The 18,725-nt window shown below is 49.9% G+C and overlaps 1 protein-coding gene across 2 annotated transcripts in view; it reads right to left on the bottom strand.

Annotated features, from left to right (window-relative positions):
* The window catches only part of LOC138824879 (ras-related protein Rab-7a), a 38,643-nt gene extending 21,632 nt beyond the window's left edge, over positions 1-17,011 (bottom strand). Inside the window, exons 1-2 of one of the 2 annotated variants that reach the window (XM_070019303.1) lie at positions 16,827-17,011; positions 10,279-10,346 (exon numbers count right to left, since the gene is read on the bottom strand). The gene's annotated coding sequence lies outside the window, so the exon portion shown is untranslated. The remainder of the gene's footprint in view (positions 1-10,278; positions 10,347-16,826) is intronic. The other variant, XM_070019304.1, reaches the window with a different exon arrangement.
* Between the last annotated feature and the right edge of the window lie 1,714 nt (positions 17,012-18,725).

Genomic DNA, 18,725 nt, shown 5'->3' with positions numbered 1-18,725 from the left:
ATGTCTGGGAGCAGAGACCCTGGTATTCTCACCCTGATCAGTGCATCATCTGCAAACTGTGGGAGCCATTGCTTCAAGACAAGGGTCTGCCGGGTCGGGTGGCTCATACCTGTCATCCTAGCTCCTCAGGAGGCTGAGATCTGAGGATCACGGTTCAAAGCCAGCCTGGGCAGGAAAGTCCATGTGATTCTTATCTCCAATTAACCACCAGAAAACCAGAAGTGGCGCTGTGGTTCAAGTGGGAGAGCACTAGCTTGAACTGAAGAGCTGAGGGACAGCGCCCAGGCTCAGAGTTCAAGCCCCATGACCAAGGAGGGGGGGAGATTTGTCTGTCCAGGATGTCTGTTAACTTTTTCACTCAAGGTTGGCACTCTAGCACTCCATTTCCAGTTTTTTGCTGCTTAATTGTAGACAGTCTCACCAACTTTCCTGCTCAGGCTGACTTCAAACCACCAGATCTCAGCCTACTGAGGAGCAAGGATTACAAGCTTGAGCCAAGTGTCTAGATATTCTGAACTTGGGGCCTTGCATTTGCTATACAGGTGCTCTTCTCACCTGAGCTGAGCCCCCAAGGCAGAAGTACTGACAGTCTTGTTCATCAGAAAGTATGCTCTGCTGGTATGATCAGGTTAGGACCAGCTTGCTCCTGCTCCCAGACAGTCATGGTCGACTGGGTAGTTGATTTTAAAATCATAAAGTCAGAGAGGAATCAAACATTTAGTACACTCTTGGGCCATTAGCTCTCATGAAAGATCTATGTTCTGTTTCCCATAGTATTTCTTCTGGGCTGTCTTACTTGTTAGTGAGCACCCTGTTCCTATCTGTCCTGTGGAGCAAAGCAACTGTACAGGCAGACTTGGTCTAAGTTATTTCAACAAGTAGAAATTTCTTGACCCAAAATACCAAAGTACTCAGGAGTGTTTAATGACATACTTACTCTTCTACACCCCACTTTTAGAAGACAAATTTAAGTAGTTCTGCCAGTCAACCTGTAATCCTACCAACTCAAGGATTATAGCTGAAAGCCAGCCTGGGGAGGGAAACCCAAGAGGCTCGATTTCCAATGAATCAGCAAAATGCCACACTGCAAAGTATGGCTCAAGTGGGAGAACGCCAGCTGTGAGCAAAAAAGCAGAGTTAGAATGCCAAGAGCATAAGTTTAAGCCTCAGTCCCATACCAATGTGCATATGCCTTCATCTAACTCTGTAGTTTGGGGGTTATAATAAAGAACAAGTAGGCTGGGAAGGTGGCTCAGTGGTAGAGCACTTGTCTTGCATACACGAGGCCCTGGGTTCAATTCCTCAGCACCACATAAGCAGAAAAAGCCGGAAGTGGCGCTGTGGCTCAAGTGGTAGAGCACTAGCCTAGAGCTGAGGGACAGCACCCAGACCCGAATTCAGGTCCCACAACCGACCAAAAAAAAGTAGTAGTAACATGATTTGGTTTAGTATGTTGGTGAGGAAAGATTAAAAGAGAATTAAACATTTTTAAAAAAGAATCCTTTCCAGCTCCTGAAGAGTCGGCAGAAACATGGTTTCCATTTTCCATCGCCTAGCCCTTTTAATCTTTACAAAGTCTACCCGAAGCCTAGGAAAAACAAAACTCACCCATCATTTTTACTTCAAAACCACCAGAATTTCCCATCTTGGGTTTTAAATTCATTAGCATAAAGTTACAGCAAATACTCCTTTATTACAGTTCATATGTTACTGTAGAAAAATATAGCTAAGATTTAGCATTTTAACCATTTACAATAGGGGTACAATTCTGTGGAATAAGACACCATTTAAAAAAAATCATTACAACAGACTTTAAATCCCACTTTAAAGTATCAAAATAGGGGATTAAATTTGGTGCCTAGTATAAGGGAGGACAATGTGAAGACTGGGCTCAGAGCTCTCTACATGGGAAGCCCAACATACTTTTTTTCATGTTTTTTTTAATTTTTAATTTTTAATTTTTCTGTCGGTCATGGGGTTTGAGCTCTGGGCCTGGGCACTGTCCCTCAGCTCTTCAGCTCAAGGCAAGCGCTCTACCACTTGAGCCACAGCGCCACTTCCGGTAAGCCCAACATAAATGCTTATCAGGAATGGCGCCAGTCAGCAGGCTTATATAAAGAGAATATTAAATGCTAATTGCATTGCAGCAGTGCTTAAAATCATCTTACTCAGTTCACTATTTCAACACACTGAGTTAAGTACAACCAGAACTTGCTCCTATAATTACTCTAAAATTCCAATTATTTTTAAGCCATCTTAAGTAGCCTGGCAGCTACTGCTCCACAATAGACGTGCTTCCTTTTACACAAGTATTTGCTGTGTAGAACCAAGTCTTGAAGATCTTATAAAGGACAACTGGCTCGGAGGACATGCTAATTTGGGGAGACAGGTCCCAACACATAGGTCTATTCAGAAGCGGACCTGAGAATCAACAAAGATTCGTTTTTCAAGCACTTGTACAAGGTCAACTGCTAAACTTGCAAAGATTACTAAGAGATTCTCCCTGCTCTGAGGTTGGCTTAAAATTAGAGTCATTGCTGCCAGGTGCCAGTGGCTTATGTCCATAATCCCAGCTTCTCAGGAGACTGAGACCTGAAGATCGCAGCTCAAAACCATCCCAAGCAGGAAAGTCTGTGATATTCTTTCTCCAATTTAACCAACCAAAAATCTGAAACCAGAGCTATGACTCAAGTGGTACAGCACCAGCCTTGGGCAAAAGAGCTAAGAGACAGTACCAGGCTCTGAGTTCACAAGCCCCAGTACCAACACAAAAAGGAAAGGAGAAGAAAGGGAGAAAGAGGAAAAGGTAAATAGGCAAGGTGGAAGGGGGGGAAGGAAGAGGAGAAAAAGAAAAAGAGGGGGAAGAGGGAAGGGAAGACAGCTGTAAATAGAGATACGGCTTAAGAGTTAGAGCACCAGGGGCTGGGAAGGTGGCTCAGTGGTAAAGTGTTTGCCTAGCATGCATGAAGCCCTGGTTTGATTCCTCAGCACCACAGAAACAGAAAAGGCCAGACGAGGAGCTGTGGTTCAAGTGGTAGAGCAAAAGAAAAGCAAGGACAGTGTCCAGGCCCTGACTTCAAGCCTAAGGAATGGCCAAAAAAGAGAAGAGCACCAGCTAGCTGTGAGTGGATTAAGAGCACAAGACTCTGAGTTCCCACCCCAATACTGGCACACACACGTGTACTTGCTCGTTGCCTAAGCACACAGGGAGGTAATGATGTTTATGCAATATTAGATTTCATTCAAAGAGTGAGATGTGGGAACTATAAAGGACCTTGACTTTTGAAAGCATGTATCAGAGCCAGATGCTGGTGGCTCACACCTGTAATTCTAGCTACTCAGGAGGCAAAACCAACCCAGGCAAGAAAGTCCATGAGGCTGGGAAGGTGGCTTAGTGGGAGAGTGCTTATCTAGTATGCATGAAGACCTGGGTTCAATTCCTCAGCACCATATAAACAAAAAAAGCCAGAAGTGGTGCTGTAGCTTAAGTGGCAGAATGCTAGCCTTCAGCAAAAGCAGTTCAGAGACAGTGCCCTGGCCCTGAATCAAGCCTCAGGACTGGCAAAAAGAAAAAAAAAAGTCTGTGAGACTCGTTTCTCCAATTAACCACCAGAAAACTAGAAGTGGAGCTGTGGAGCTATGGTTGAAGGTTGTAGAGCACAAGCCTTGAGCAAAAAGAACTAAGGGATACTGCCCAGGCCTCCAGTTCAAGCCTCTCCACCAACCAAAACAAAAGCAAAAAAACAAAGTATGCATCAGTTGCCATAGTTGAACTTTTAAGGTAATCAGCAACTGTAATTAAAAGAACAACAAAATCTTTAAACACAAAATAAAGAGCCAGAAGTGATTAATCTAGGTAGGCTCAGAAAAAGCTTTCCAAAAAGACGCTTTTTTCTTTTTTGTGTGTTGATAATGGGGCCTGAACTCAGGGCTTGGGAACTGTCTGAGAGCTTCTTTTGCTCAAGGCTAGTAGTGTTCTACCACTTAGCTACAGCTCCATTTTTGGCTTGTTCTGTAATTAACTGAAGATAAAAGTCTCATGGACTTACCTGTCAGGGATGGTTTTGAACCTTGATCCTCAGATCTCAGCCTCCTGAGTAGCTAGGATTACAGGTGTGAGCCACTGGCACCTGACAAAGAGGCTTTCTTTATACTAAACTCCTGCCTAGAGGTAGGTCTTCTAAGCAAATGATTAGAGCAGAAACTCCAAGACCCACTAGTCCTATATGTTCATAACACTCAATCTAGAGGCTGGTGATTTTCATGAAGCTCTGGAAAGGCAAAAACAGGATTACCTTTCACTGCCATATCCTTTTGTTCAACAGAGGCTTTAACAATCAAGGGGTTGGTTAGCTGATTAAAAGGATCATTTTGGGGGCTGGGAAGGTGGCTCAGTGGTAGAACGGTTGCCTTGCATGCCTGAGGCCCTGGGTTCGATTCCTAAGCACCACAAAAGCAAAAAGAAAAAAGCCAGAAGTGGCGCTGTGGCTCAAGTGGTAGAGCGCTAGCCTTGAGCTGAAGAGCTGAGGGACAGCGCCCAGGCCCAGAGTTCAGGCCCCATGACCGGACCAAAAAAAAAAAAAAAGGATCATTTTGCCAGTACATCTGAGCAATAATAAATCTTTGAACCTTAAATTGCAGGAACCATTTGTTTTTTTGTTGTTGTTTAAACAAAACATTTCTCCTTATAGATGCTTGAAATCAAAAAAAGATTTTCTTAAAAAAAAAAACAAACTTTCTTGGCAGGTGTCGGTGGCTCACGCCTGTCATTCTAGCTACTCAGGAGGCTGAGATCTAAGGATCAAGGTTCAAAGCCAACTCTGGGTAGGAAAGTCTGTGAGACTCTTATCTCCAATAAACCATTAGAAAACCGGAAGTGGTGCTGTGGACCTAGTGGTAGAGTGCTTGCCTTGAGCTGAAGAGCTGAGGGACAGCGCCCAGGCCCAGAGTTCAAGCCCCATAACCAACCAAAAAACAAAAACAAAAACAAAACCCAACTCTCTTAGGGCTGGATGGCTCAGTGGTAGACCACTTGCCTTGCATGCATGAGGCCCTGGGTTCGATTCCTCAGCACCACATAAGCAGAAAAAAGCCGGAAGTGGTGCTGTGGCTCAGGTGGTAGAGCGCTGGCCTTGAGCTGAAGAGCTGAGGGGCAGCGCCCAGGCCCAGAGTTCAAGACCCATGATCAAAACAAACAAACAAACAAAACAAAAAACAAAAAACAAGTGATCATACATGGATAGACAAGAAAACCTAAATTTCAGGTAATATAGGGTGCTCTAAGGCTGAAGCAGAAGCCAACATTTTCAGGCTGAGGAGGAAGTGCTAAGAAACAAAGTATCCAAAGTTTCCCAACACTTTGCTTCTGTATTTCAAAAGCTACTTTACCACAAAAGGGATACCAGACAGCTATTACTTAACCTTGCCAATACTAGTTCCTTTCCAAAGCAATTCTCTGTGGTTTCAGGATCCATGATTTTTCTAATCCTATAGGTTAAATCTACACAACTTCAATTTTCTCTTTTCTTTCCTATCACTCATTAGCAAATTCTGCAGGTTTAGTTACTGGGCTTTACTGGCCTTCCTCATTGCCTTTAGCATTACTCTAGGCGTAGCACAAGTCTCCAGACTGTGCTCCAGTCTTTCCTCATTTCAATCTGCAGTATTTGTTGCTACTGGATCGGTCTTCTTAAAGAGACAGTAAACTCAGCCGGGCGCTGGTGGCTCACGCCTGTAATCCTAGCTACTCAGGAGGCTGAGATCTGAGGATCGCGGTTCAAAGCCAGCCCGGGCAGGAGAGACCGTGAGACTCCTATCTCCAATAAACCACCAGAAAACCGGAAGTGGCGCTGTAGCTCAAGTGGTAGAGCGCTCGCCTTGAGCTGAAGAGCTGAGGGACAGTGCCCAGGCCCAGAGTTCAAGCCCCACGACCGACAAAAAAAAAAAAGAGAGACAGTAAACTCAAACGTACCTAAGTAGAGCCAGGTACGGTGGTACATCTTGTAATCCCAGTACTTGGACAGCTGAGGAGAAAACTAAGTTCAAAGCCTGACTGGGCTACACAATAAAACCTTGTCTATAAAAAGAAGGCAAGAAGCCGGGCGCTGGTGGCTCACTCCTGTAATCCTAGCTACTCAGGAGTCTGAGATCTGAGGATAGCAGTTCAAGCCAGCTCGGGCTGTAGAGACCGTGAGACTCCTATCTCCAATAAACCACCAGAAAACCGGAAGTGGCGCTGTAGCTCACTCACCTTGAGCTGAAGAGCTGAGGGACAGTGCCCAGGTCCTGAGCTCAAGCCCCACGGCCAACCAAAAAAAGAAGGCAAGACTGTGAAACTCTTCTCTCCAATAAACCACCAGAAAACTGGAAGTGGTGCTCTGGCTCATGTGGTAGAGCGCTTGCCTTGAGCTGAAGAGCTGAGGGACAACACCCAGGCCCAGAGTTCAAGTCCCAGGACTGACCAAAAAAAAAAAAAAAAAAAAGAGAAAAGAGGTGGGTGCTGGTGGCTCAAGCCTGTAATCCTACCTACTCAAAGAGGCTGCAGCCGGGCACCAGTGGCTCATGCCCGTAATCCTAGTTACTCAGGAGGCTGAGATCTGAGGATCACGGTTCAAAGTCAGCCGGGCAGAAAAGCCTGTGAGACTCTCATCTCCAACTAACCTCCAGAAAACTGAAGGGATGCTGTGGCTACAGGGGGTACAATACCAGCCTTGAGCAAAAAGAGCAAAGACAGTGCCCAGCACCACAGTTCAGGGCCCATGACAGACCAAAAAAAAAAGGTTTATGAAATTGTGAAGGAAAAAATTTCATGTTACTTCCCATCACACACTAACTTCAAGTTTCAGCCAAAGTACATGCAAGATCAATGCTCAGGCACAATGGAGAAAGATCACATTTGTGAGTGGAGGACACAAACACAGGTGCCAACCAACAGACTGTGTTCATATTGCTTAATGACAAGATTGAGTTTTGAGAAATGCATCATCTGGTAATTTCATCCTTGTGAAAACGTCATCAGGGATGCTTACACGGCCTAGATGGCCCCAAGATCACAAGACAATCTGTAACCTCAAGGGATTACTATCATGAAGAAAACACTGTTACCTGGCATCTCACTGTATGGAGCGTAGCACCAACTGAGGTTCAGGCGTGGGACCGCAGTCCTGCTTCCTCAACCTCCTGGGTACTGACATGAATCACCACACCTGGCTTTCTTCTAGAAACAGGGCCTGGAGTCTCAAGCTTGCAGGGAGTATAAACTTGCTGTAACTCTGTGATCAGCACACCTGAAAACTTCTAGTATTCTGGCGAACTATTTAACTTCTTTTGCTTTAACAGAAGCATCCTCTGAAAGTATATTTAATGGAGGATACAAAGAATGCTCTACAGAAGTCAGCTTAGATCTTCTCTAAAAAAGCTCTTTATTTTTATTTTTTTCCAGTCCTGAGACTTAAACTCAGAGCCTGGGCACTGTCCCTGAGATACTTTTACTCAAAGCTAGCACTCTGTAACACTTGAGCCATGCTCCACTTCAGCGTTTTCTGTTTACATGATACTGAGGAATTGAACCCAGGGCTTCATGTAAACACTCTACCACTAAGCCACATTCCCAGCACTAAAAAAGGTTTAAAAGGTTTTTGGGCGCCAGGCGCTGGTGGCTCACACCTGTCTGTAACCCCCAGCTACTCAGAAGGCTGAGATCTGTCACCTTGCTCATGTGATTGTAACCCCTCTGTACAGTATTTTCACAATAAAAAACTTATTAAAGCCGGGCGCCGATGGCTCATGTCTGTCATCCTAGCTACTCAAGAGAGGCTGAGATATGAGGATCACAGTTCAAAGCCAGCCTGGGCAAGGAAAGTCGGTGAGACTTTTTTTTTTTTTTTTTTGGGTCCGGTCATGGGGCCTGAACTATGGGCCTGGGCACTGTCCCTCAGCTCTTCAGCTCAAGGCTAGCGCTCTACCACTTGAGCCACAGCTCCACTTCCAGCTTTTTTTGTTTTGCTTATGTGGTGCTGAGGAATCAAACCCAGGGCCTCATGCATGCAAGGCAAGCACTCTACCACTGAGCCACCTTCCCAGCCCCTCGGTGAGACTCTTATCTCCAATAAACCACTAGAAAACCAGAAGAGGAGATTGAGGATCAGGGTTCAAAGCCAGCCCCGAGCAGTAAAGTCCGTGAGATTCTTATCTTCAATAAGATGAGGTGGCTCAGTGGTAGAGCACTTGCCTTGCATGCATGAGACCCTAGGTTCGATTCCTTAGCACCACCTAAGCAAAAAAGAAAAAAGCCAGAAGTGGTGACTCAAGTGGTAGAGCTCTAGCCTTGAGCTGGAGAGCTGAGGGACAGTGCCCAGGCCCAGAGTTCAGGCCCCATGACGGGACCCAAAAAAAAATAAAATAAAAAAATAAACCACCAGAAAACCAGAAGTGGTGCTGTGGCTCAAGTGGCAGAGCTGAAGAGTTCAGGGACAGCACCCAAGCCCAGAGTTCAAGCCCCATGACCAACAAAAAAAGAAACATGACCAATTTGGAGTACCACAAACCATTTACTTTTAGCCACATCGTAGTTCTTAGCTGGATTCCTATTAAATACTAGCACACCTGAAAATCACACACCCTACTTAAAATCATCTGAGTAAAAATGTATACCATGCTCTTTTACTGCACTCAGGTTTTACCAATTCCTTATTTTCATGGCTTACCACCATCACATGACTGCTTACCTAGCTCCCAGCTTCCAAGTTCTGTTGCGTTAACCTATCTGCAAGGTTATAGACCCAACTTTCTCCCCTTTCCTGGAGGTACCTCCAGATCAACAAAATCCACATCGAGAGGGGGATCTCTGTCCAACCCCAATCCAAAATAACTATTTAGATGAAACCAACTCCCCTCATCAGCAAACATTCTGTGTATGCATCTAAATGTTTATTTACGGATGTATATTTTTAGTACAAAAAAAGACATATTCCCACTTGTATTCAGTATCCTATAGAATATTTTTGATCAGCCCTCAAGAATTGTCTTTTTGTAGGTATAAACAGAGATGGTACAAAGACTTCTTTGCAAAATTTCTTGTTCTATCAAAAAAAAAATTTTTTTTTTGGGGGGGGTCATTCGTAGGCTTGGGTCCTGTCCCTGAACTTTTTTGCTCAAAGCTGGTACCCTACCACTTTGGGCCACAGCTCTACTTCCAGTTTTTCAGTGGTTAATTGGAGATTAAGAGTCTCACAGCCAGGCGGCTCACACCTGCAATCCTAGCTACTCAGGAGACTGAGATCTGAGGATCACAGTTCAAAGCCAACCCGGGCAGGAAAAGTCTGTGAGACTCTTATCTCCAATAAACCACCAGAAAACCAGAAGTGGTGCTGTGGCTCAAATAGTAGAGCATTAGCCTTTTGCTGAAGAGCTGAGAGTCAGCACCCAGGCCCAGAGTTTAAGCCCCAGGACCAACGAAAGGAAGGATGCTCAGTATCAGACTTTCCTGCCCAGGCTGGCTTTGTATCACAATCTTCAGATCTCAGCCTCCTGAGTAGCTGGGATTACAGACGTGAATCACCAGCACCTGATTCAATATACCATTTTGTATTTATTGACACACATAAGTCTAGAGATGTAGTTTAGTGGTAGAATGCTGGCCTAATAAGTCTTAAGGTCCCGGGCTTAATCCTAGCATCACAAAACATGCTACAAGCAATAATAACAGCAAACACACTGTCTTCAAGTCTACTACCCATCACGACTGACACACTCTCACTCTCTTTTGTAGATGGCTCTTCCTGTGTCACGCAGCCAGTCAGAAAGCCTCCCCAAGGGCAGAGTCTCTGAGCCTCTCCCTGGCCACAGCACTCACATAGCAGGTCCCAGGAAGCCTGCATGGTGACTTCACCTTTTTTTTTTTGCCCAGTCCAGGGGCTTGACCTCAGGGCCTGGGCACTGTCCCTGAGCTTCTTTTGTTCAAGGCTAGCACTCTAACCACTTGAGCCACAGAGCCATTTCCGGCTTTTTCTGTGTATGAGGTACTGAGGAATCAAACCCAGGGCTTCATGCATGCTAGACAAGCCCTCTACCACTCAATGAGCTATGACTTCACCTTTTCTCCTTCTCCAGTATCCACAGGCGTAGAGCCTGGGGAGGTGGGAAGCAAAGAACCAACTCACTCCTCAGTTTCTGACCAGCAGTGTTTGAACAGGTGCACACGCCACCTGAGGGAGGTGTGCAGGCAGAGCTGGCAATGGCATAACCACGCGCTTCCCTCTCAGGTAGTACTGGACTCACCTCTCGTCAGAAACGGGGCGACAAGCTGGGTGCTCTGCAGGCTCAGCTGACCTCACAGGCTCCTAGAACTGCAAGCCAGAGACAGTCACCGGGCAGGAGGGGCTGGAGATGGGATTTTACACAACATCTTGCAGAAATGATTAGTACCTCTTTGTAACCTTTCAAAAACCAGCCAGAGGACAGAAGGACTGAGCTGACACAATGTACTCTTCCTACCTAGAAGCTTTCTCCAATTCAAAAGCCCTGAAAAGGGCTGGGAAGGTGGCTCAGTGGTAGAGCGCTTGCCTTGCATGCATAAGGCCCTGGGTTCGATTCCTCAGCACCACATAAGCAAAAAGAAAAAAGCCGGAAGTGGTGCTGTGGCTCAAGTGGTAGAGCGCTAGCCTTGAGCTGAAGAGCTGAGAGACAGCGGCCAGGCCCAGATATCAGGCCCCACAACTGGACCAAAAAAAAAAAAAAAAAAAAACCAAAAAACAAATCAAAAGCCCTGAAAATAAAAACTAGCCCCAAAGTCCACTCTATGTATGAAAATTAATCCTCACTTTATGTGTCAAAATAATAAAGCAGAAAAGAAATATTTTAATATATGTATACAAATCCACGTGGAATCCACTATTAGGAATCCTCCATGTTATAATACAGCAAGAAAAAACCAGAGAACACAGAACATGAACTGGTTAGACACTTTATGAACATAATTTAAAGTCCAACATTTGCTTTCTAAGGTCTTTTATTCGTTTTAATTTTTTTTTTGGTCGGTTGTGGGGCTTGAACTCTGGACTTGGGCGCTATCCCTCTGCTCTTCAGCTCAAGGCAAGCGCTCTAACCACTTGAGCCACAGTGCCACTTCCTTGAGCCACAGTGCCACTTCCAGTTTTCTAGTGGTTTATTGGAGATAAGAGTCTCATGGACTTTCCTTGCTCGGGCTGGCTTTGAACCATGATCCTCAGATCTGTCCCAGTTCAATGCTCACACCCAGGATAAGGTGATTCACTAAAGAATCAAAGTATATGTGGCTGGGAAGGTGGCTCAGTGGCAGAGCACTTGCCTTGCATGCATGAGGGCCTGGGTTCGATTCCTCAGCACTACATAAGCAAAAAGAAAAAAGCCAGAAATGGCGCTGTGGCTCAAGTGGTAGAGCGTTAGCCTTGAGCTGAGGGACAGCGCCCAGGCCCAGAGTTCAGGCCCCACAACCGGACCCCCCCCCCCCAGAAAAAGAATCAAAGTATACAAAGTATACATTCAAAAGAGGAAAATAACCAGTTTATACTTTGATCTCTGGATAATGAACCACAAATTTTTCTTTGTTTCTTACTTCCTAGCTCTTTTTTTTTAAGAACTAGTTTAATAATCAGCCAAAAGACATGTGATTTTAAATGAAAGACTTATGGCATGAAAGTAATAGAAAACGCAGAAGAGTCTATCAGAAAGTTCATGAGCTGGTTTCAGTAGACAGATAATCCCCGACACCCAACCTCAGCCATCTCAGGAAGAAATGAACTTGAGCACCAAGAGAACATGTAAACTGTAAGCACTTTACAAATGGAGGGCAGGAAGATTTCTATAAAACACTTTGGGGGGCTGGGAATGTAGCTTAGTGGTAAAGTGCTTGCCTAGTATGCATGAAGCCCTGGGTTCAATTAATTCCTCAGTACCACACACAGAAAAAGCCAGAAGTGGCACTGTGGCTCAAGTAGTAGAGCGCTAGCCTTGAGCAAAAGCAGCTCAGGAATAGCGCCCAGACCCAGAGTTCAAACTCCAGGACAGCAAAAATAAAATAAAAACTAAACAGTATGTTGTTCTTTTTTTTCAGGACTGCCAAAAACAAAACAAAAAACACTTTATTTTTGCTGTCCTGGGGTTTCATTAAACTCTGAGTCTGGGCTCTGTTCCTGAACTTTCTGCTCAAGGCTAGCGCTGTACCACTTGAGCCACACACTACCACTTCTGGCTTTGAGTAGTTTATTGGAAAGAAGAGTTCCACAGCCTTTTTTCCTGCCTGGAACGGCTTCAAATCGCAACTCTTGTACCTCAGTCCCCTGACTAGGTTGAGCTACAGATGCCCAGCAAAACACACGTATTTAAAAACAAGCAAACCAACTACCATCATCAACTGAATGGCACAGGCTCTTTACCAGGGTCTGGCTCAGGGAACCCAGAGCTATTTCAGGTCAGTCCACGATGCTGGTAGAATAACAAAATACTACATTTATATATAAAAGGTAGTATTTTTCATTAAGCTTATGCTGTGGTTTTAAAGATTAAAAGTTCCTTTCGCTGGGTGCTGGTGACTCACCTATGATCCTAACTACTCAGGAGGCTGAGATCTAAGGACCATGGTTCAAAACCAGCCCAGGCAGAAAGTCTGGGAGACCTTTTTTTCCTTCTAGTCCTGAGGCTTGGGGCTTGAACTCTGGGCCTGGGCACTGTGTCTGAGCTCTTCAGCTCAAGGCAAGTACTCTACCACTTGAGCCACAGCGCCACTTCTGGTTTTTTGGTAGTTAATTGGAGATAAGAGTCTCATGGACTTTCCTGTCTGGGATGGATTTGAACCATGATCATCAGTAGCTAGGATTTTACAGGTGTTGACCACTAGCAACTGGCTCCAGAGCTTCTTTTGCTCAAGGGTAGCAATCTACCACTTCAGCCATTGCACCTCTTCCGGCTTTTTCTATTTGTGTGGTACTGAGGAATTGAACTCATCCATGCTAGTTAGCACTCTACCGCTGAGCCACATTCCCAGCTGCTGTGATACTCTTACTCCAATTCATCACCGAAGAGTCAAGGTAGAGCACTGGTTCAAGCAGTATAATGCAAAAATTTCAGGACAGCACCCAGGTGGTGAGTTCAAGCCCCAAGATCAACACAAAATAGTAAATACGTAAAAACTTAAAAATAAGCCAGGCAGGGCTGGGATGTAGCTCAGTGGCAAAGCGCTTGCCTAGCAAGTGCAACGTGCTGGGTTCGATCCCCAGTACCAAAAAAGACAAAAAAATAGTTAAAAAAAAAATAAGCCAGACACCAGTTGCTCACATCTTTAATCCTATCTACTCAGGAGGCTGAAATCTGAGGATCATAGTTTAAAGCCAGCCTGGACAGGAAAGTCCATGAGATTCTTATTTCCAATTAATCACAGAAAAAGCCGAAGTGGCACTGTGGCTCAAGTGACAGGGCACTAGCCTTGAGTAAAAGTAGCCTAGGGACAGTGCCCATGCCCAGAGTTCAAGCCCCAGGACTGACAAAAGGAAACAAACCTTAAAAATAGTAGCTTTGAGGCTGGGAAGGTGGCTCAGTGGTAGAGTGCTTGCCTTGCATGAGTGCTAGCCTTGAGCTGAAGAGCTGAGGGACAGAGCCCTGGCCCAGAGTTCAAAAGCCCCATGAGCAACAACAACAACAAAAAAAAGAATACTGGAAACCAAATGGTGTAACTGTTTACATGAGTAATTTTCCCACTCATTAACCCATGTTGGTTGTACACCGCGGTCTTGCTACACCTGCACACATGCGCACTGTCTGTTAAGTAATATTTAAAGGACACCTGAAGTCAGATGAGTCACCCAGTAAGAAGCAGGCTGTCTTTACAGCTGGAGCAGAGAACCGCTTTCCTCTACCTGCCAAGTCAGATGCCAAATTCCTACAAGAACTGCCTAAGTCCTCAGGGTTTAATGTGCTACAATGTGCTTCCTCAGATTTGTTTCATGCCAACACACGCAGTCCTAGGTGACCAGGAAATGGATAGAATCAAGCAGACCAATCTCTACAGTAGTGATGATGTCAGCTAAACAGAAAGTCCCAGGGGACTCTAGGCCCACTGCATCAAGTATGGCTTCTTGAAGCAAATGAACAAGGCTAATATTGAATGTCACCACTGGAACTAACTCCCAAGTCTTCTCTTCCCCCCAGGAGAATTTCCTGAGTAACAAATCTCAAATTTGTTTTCAGAATCAAAATCTAGAGTAATAAAACTGAAGCTAAACCAGGTGCCAGTGGCTCACGCCTGTCATCCTAGCTACTCAGGAGGCTGAGATCTGAGGATCACGGTTCAAAGCCAGTCGGGGCAGGAAAGTCTATGAGACTCTTTATCTCCAATAAACCACTAGAAAACCAGGAGTGGCGCTGTGGCTCAAGTGGTAGGGTGCTTGCCTTGAGCTGAAGGTCACCCAAGCCCAGAGTTCACCAAAAACAAAAAAAACAAATAACAACAACAACAAAAAAAAAAAACTGAAGCTAGTCAGATTCCTAAAAAGCCTGTTTTGATTTCAACCACATCAGGGTCACCAGTAATTCATGAACCACTATCCAAAGCAGCATTCAGAAGCTTTCTTGCCAGGTAGTAGTGGCTTGACTCACAGCTGTCATCCTAGCTACTCAGGAGGCTGAGATCTGAAGATGGAAGTTCAAAGCCAGCCTGGGCAGGATCTGTGAGACTCCTATCTCCAATTAAGCACCAAAAAAAGCTCAAGTATGGGCTGGGAAGGTGGCTCAGTGGTAGAGCGCTTGCCTTGCATGCCAGAGGCCCAATTCCTCATGCCTGAGGTTCAATTCCTTAGCACCACATAAGTAAAAAGAAGAAAGCCGGAAGTGACACTGTGGCTCAAGTGGTAGAGCACTAGCCCTGAGATGAAGAGCTGAGGGACAGTGCCCAGGCCCAGAGTTCAGGCCCCAAGACTGGCAAAAAAAAAAAAAAAAAAGATTAAAAATTAAAAAAAAAAATCAAAGCTGGGCACCGGTGGCTCTCACCTGTAATCCCAGCTACTCAGGAGGATGAGACCTGAGGATCACGGTTCAAAGCCAACCCAGGCAGGAAAGTCTGTGAGACTCTTACCTCCAATAAACCACTAGAAAACCAGAAATGGTGCTGTGGCTCACATGGTAGAGCCCTAGCCTTGAGCTGAAGAGCTGAGGGACAGTAACCAGGCCCAGAGTTCAGGCCCCACGACGGACAAAAAAAAAAAAAAAGACCAAACTTTATTGCTTTATTTGTTGGTAGACCCAGAAAACTAGCTCCAAAGTCAGGGCCTGTGGGCTGTTCTTAAACTTCTTTTGCTCAAGGTTAACAAACACTCTACCACTTGTGGACACAGTACCACTTCCACTTTTTTTTTTTTTTGGTGGTAGTGGGGCTTGAACTCTGGGCCTGGGCACTGTCCCTGAGATCTTCAGCACAAGGTGAGCGCTCTACCACTTGAGCCACTGCACTACTTCTGGTTTTCTGGTGGTTAATTGGAGATAGGAGTCTCACAGAGTTCCCTGCCCAGGCTGGCTTTGAACTTTGATACTCAGATCTCAGACCCCTGAGTAGCTAGGCTGACAGGTGAGAGCTACACCGGCATTTCTGGCTTTTTCTGTTTCCTGGTACTGAGGAATTGAGCCTCGGGCTTCAGGCAGGCTAGGCAAGCACTCCATTCCCAATCCCACTTCCAGGTTTTTCTACATAGTTTATTGAAGATGAAAGTCTCAGCCAGTGGTGGGGGCTCATCCTGTAATCCTAGCTACTAAGGGGTTAAGATCTGCGGATCGTGGTTCAAAGTCAGCACTGGCAGGAAGGTCCAAGAGACTCATCTCCAATTAACCACAAGAAAAAAAAAAAAAAAAACAACTGCAAGTGGTGCTGTAATTCAAGAGCTCAGGGACAGCACCCAGGTCCTGGACCCCAGGCCCATAACCAATTAAAAAAACAAAATAAAAAAGGCTGGTGGGCTTCGGTGCAGACTGGGCTAGCTCCCCTCCCCAGCGCTCAGCCTCCCGCAGCTGGGGGCCAGGCGAGCCACGGCGCCCTGCCGGACGGTACTTGAAGGGCTGCTCCGTGATGACAGGGTTTGGGGCTGTGACAATGGCATGGCTGGCACGGCAGGCAAGTAAGAAGGGGAAAGAAAACGCCGCCCCAAGTGGCAGGGCCGCGCCTTCCCTGCCCACCGCGGGTTTGTTTACGCCAGCGCTCGGCCGGAGCCCCCGAGCGGCGCGGGCCCCTCGGGCGCCGCTGTCCCCGCGCCCCGGCCTCGCCGGGCGGGCCGGGCCGTCCCGGGGCTGGGCTCAGCCCCCCCGCGCGCGGCGCCTTCCCGCCGGCCGGCGCCCGCACAGCACCCGCCGCCGAGGCGCCCCGCCGCGGCTCGGACCACGGACGGTGACCTTGGGCGGCGCGCGGGGCCGCGGGCGCGGGCGGACGGGCCCCGCTCCGGCTCCGGCCCGGCCCCGCGGGAGGCGAGCCGAGACCCGCGGCCGGCCGGAGCCGCCGCGCCGCCCGCGCACCGACTCGGGAAACTTCCCGGAGCCCCGGAGCCCCGCGGCCGCCGCCGCGCTCGCCGGGCGGGCGGCACGTGACCCGGCCCGCCGCCCTGACTCAGGCCGCGGCGACCTCGCCCACCGCGGGCCGGGCGGGTGGGGCCGGGCCCGGCGCGGGGGGCCCGCCGCGACGCCGCCCGCGGGCGCTCCGGGGGCCGGGGACGCGGCGGCCCGGCGGCTCGGACGGCCCGGGGGGGAGGCCCGGGCCGCGGGACGCCAGGCCCGGGCCCGCGGGGGGGAGGCCGCCGGCCCGGGCCGCTACTCACCGCGGCCGCGGCGCGGGCTCCGCGAGGAGACGCGACGGAGGGCGGGCGGAGAGCGCTGCGCTGCGCTGCGCTGCGGCGGTCGGTCGGCCTGCGGTCGGCCCTGCGTCTGCCAGCCCCCGACGCCGCCGCCGCCTCGGGCTTTATGGCCAAGGCTCGGTCCCCGCTCCCACTTCCGCCACCGTCGCCGCCCCGAGCGGAAGTGCCCGTCACGAGACGCCCGACGCCGGAGGAGGCGCGCCCCGCCCCGGCCGCGCTCACGTCACGTCACGTCACGTCACGTCCCGGCCGCGCGCACTCGGCCGCCGTACGAACGCAAAGTTGGCGGCCCGCGGCGCCCTGTGGAGTCGGACCCGCTCCTCCGCCCCCCCGGGCCCACGCCTCGGAACAGCGGAGGCTGGGTGCCCGGGACGGGGGGCGGGCCGGCCGACCGACCGACCGACCGACCCCGGGACGGGGGACGGGGGGACGGGACCGACAGACCGACCGACCCCGGGACGGGGGGACGGGACCGACCGACCGACCGACCGACCCCGGGACGGGGGGACGGGACCGACCGACCGACCGACCGACCCCGGGACGGGGGGACGGGACCGACCGACCGACCGACCGACCCCGGGACGGGGGGACGGGACCGACCGACCGACCGACCCCGGGACGGGGGGACTGGGGGACGGGACCGACCGACCGACCGACCGACCGACCCCGGGACGGGGGGACGGGACCGACAGACCGACCGACCGACCCCGGGACGGGGGGACGGGACCGACCGACCGACCGACCGACCCCGGGACGGGGGGACGGGACCGACCGACCGACCGACCCCGGGACGGGGGGACTGGGGGACGGGACCGACCGACCGACCGACCGACCCCGGGACGGGGGGACGGGACCGACAGACCGACCGACCGACCCCGGGACGGGGGACGGGACCGACAGACCGACCGACCGACCCCGGGACGGGGGGACGGGACCGACAGACTGACCGACCCCGGGACGGGGGGGTGGGACCGACAGACTGACCCCGGGACGGGGGGCGGGACCGACAGACCGACCGACCCGGGGGTGCGGAGCGGGCGGCTGCTCCTCAGGAGGCCCCGCACAGCATCGGGAGAAAGCGAGGGGCCGCCAGCCGCGGCCCCAAAGCCGAGAACCACCGAGGGCCTCGGCGGCGGGGGCCCGAGTGCAAGGCCTAGGACGCACATACACGGGCACGCGCGCACACACGCACACATACACGGGCACACCCGTACACACACGCACGCGTGCATACACTGGCACACCCGCGCACACGCCCACGGGCACACCCGTACACACACATACACGGGCACACCCGCGCACACGCCCACGCGCACACATACACGGGCACACCCGTACACACACATACACGGGCACACCCGCGCACACGCACACATACACGGGCACACCCGCGCACACGCACACATACACGGGCACACCCGTACACACACACATACACGGGCACACCCGCGCACACGCACACATACACGGGCACACCCGTACACACGCCCACGCGCACACACTGGCACACCCGTACACACGCACACGCGCATATACGGGCACACCCGTACACACGCACACGCGTGCGTGCACATACACAGATACACACGCACACATACACGGGCACACCCATACACACGCGCGTGCACATACACGGGCACACACGCACACATACACGGGCACACACGCGCGTGCACATACACGGGCACACGCGCGCGCGCACATACACGGGCACACCCGTACACACGCACACGCGCACATACACGGGCACACCCGTACACACGCACACGCGCACATACACGGGCACACCCGTACACACGCACACGCGCACATACACGGGCACACCCGTACACACGCACACGCGCACATACACGGGCACACCCG

The sequence above is a fragment of the Dipodomys merriami genome, unplaced genomic scaffold, assembly GCF_024711535.1.
Source record: "Dipodomys merriami isolate MVZ:Mamm:240054 unplaced genomic scaffold, mDipMer1.0.p SCAF_13, whole genome shotgun sequence".
NCBI lineage: Eukaryota > Metazoa > Chordata > Mammalia > Rodentia > Heteromyidae > Dipodomys > Dipodomys merriami.
The sequence above is the reverse complement of the archived record's forward strand: the minus strand, read 5'-3'. Positions and strand labels throughout refer to the sequence as shown.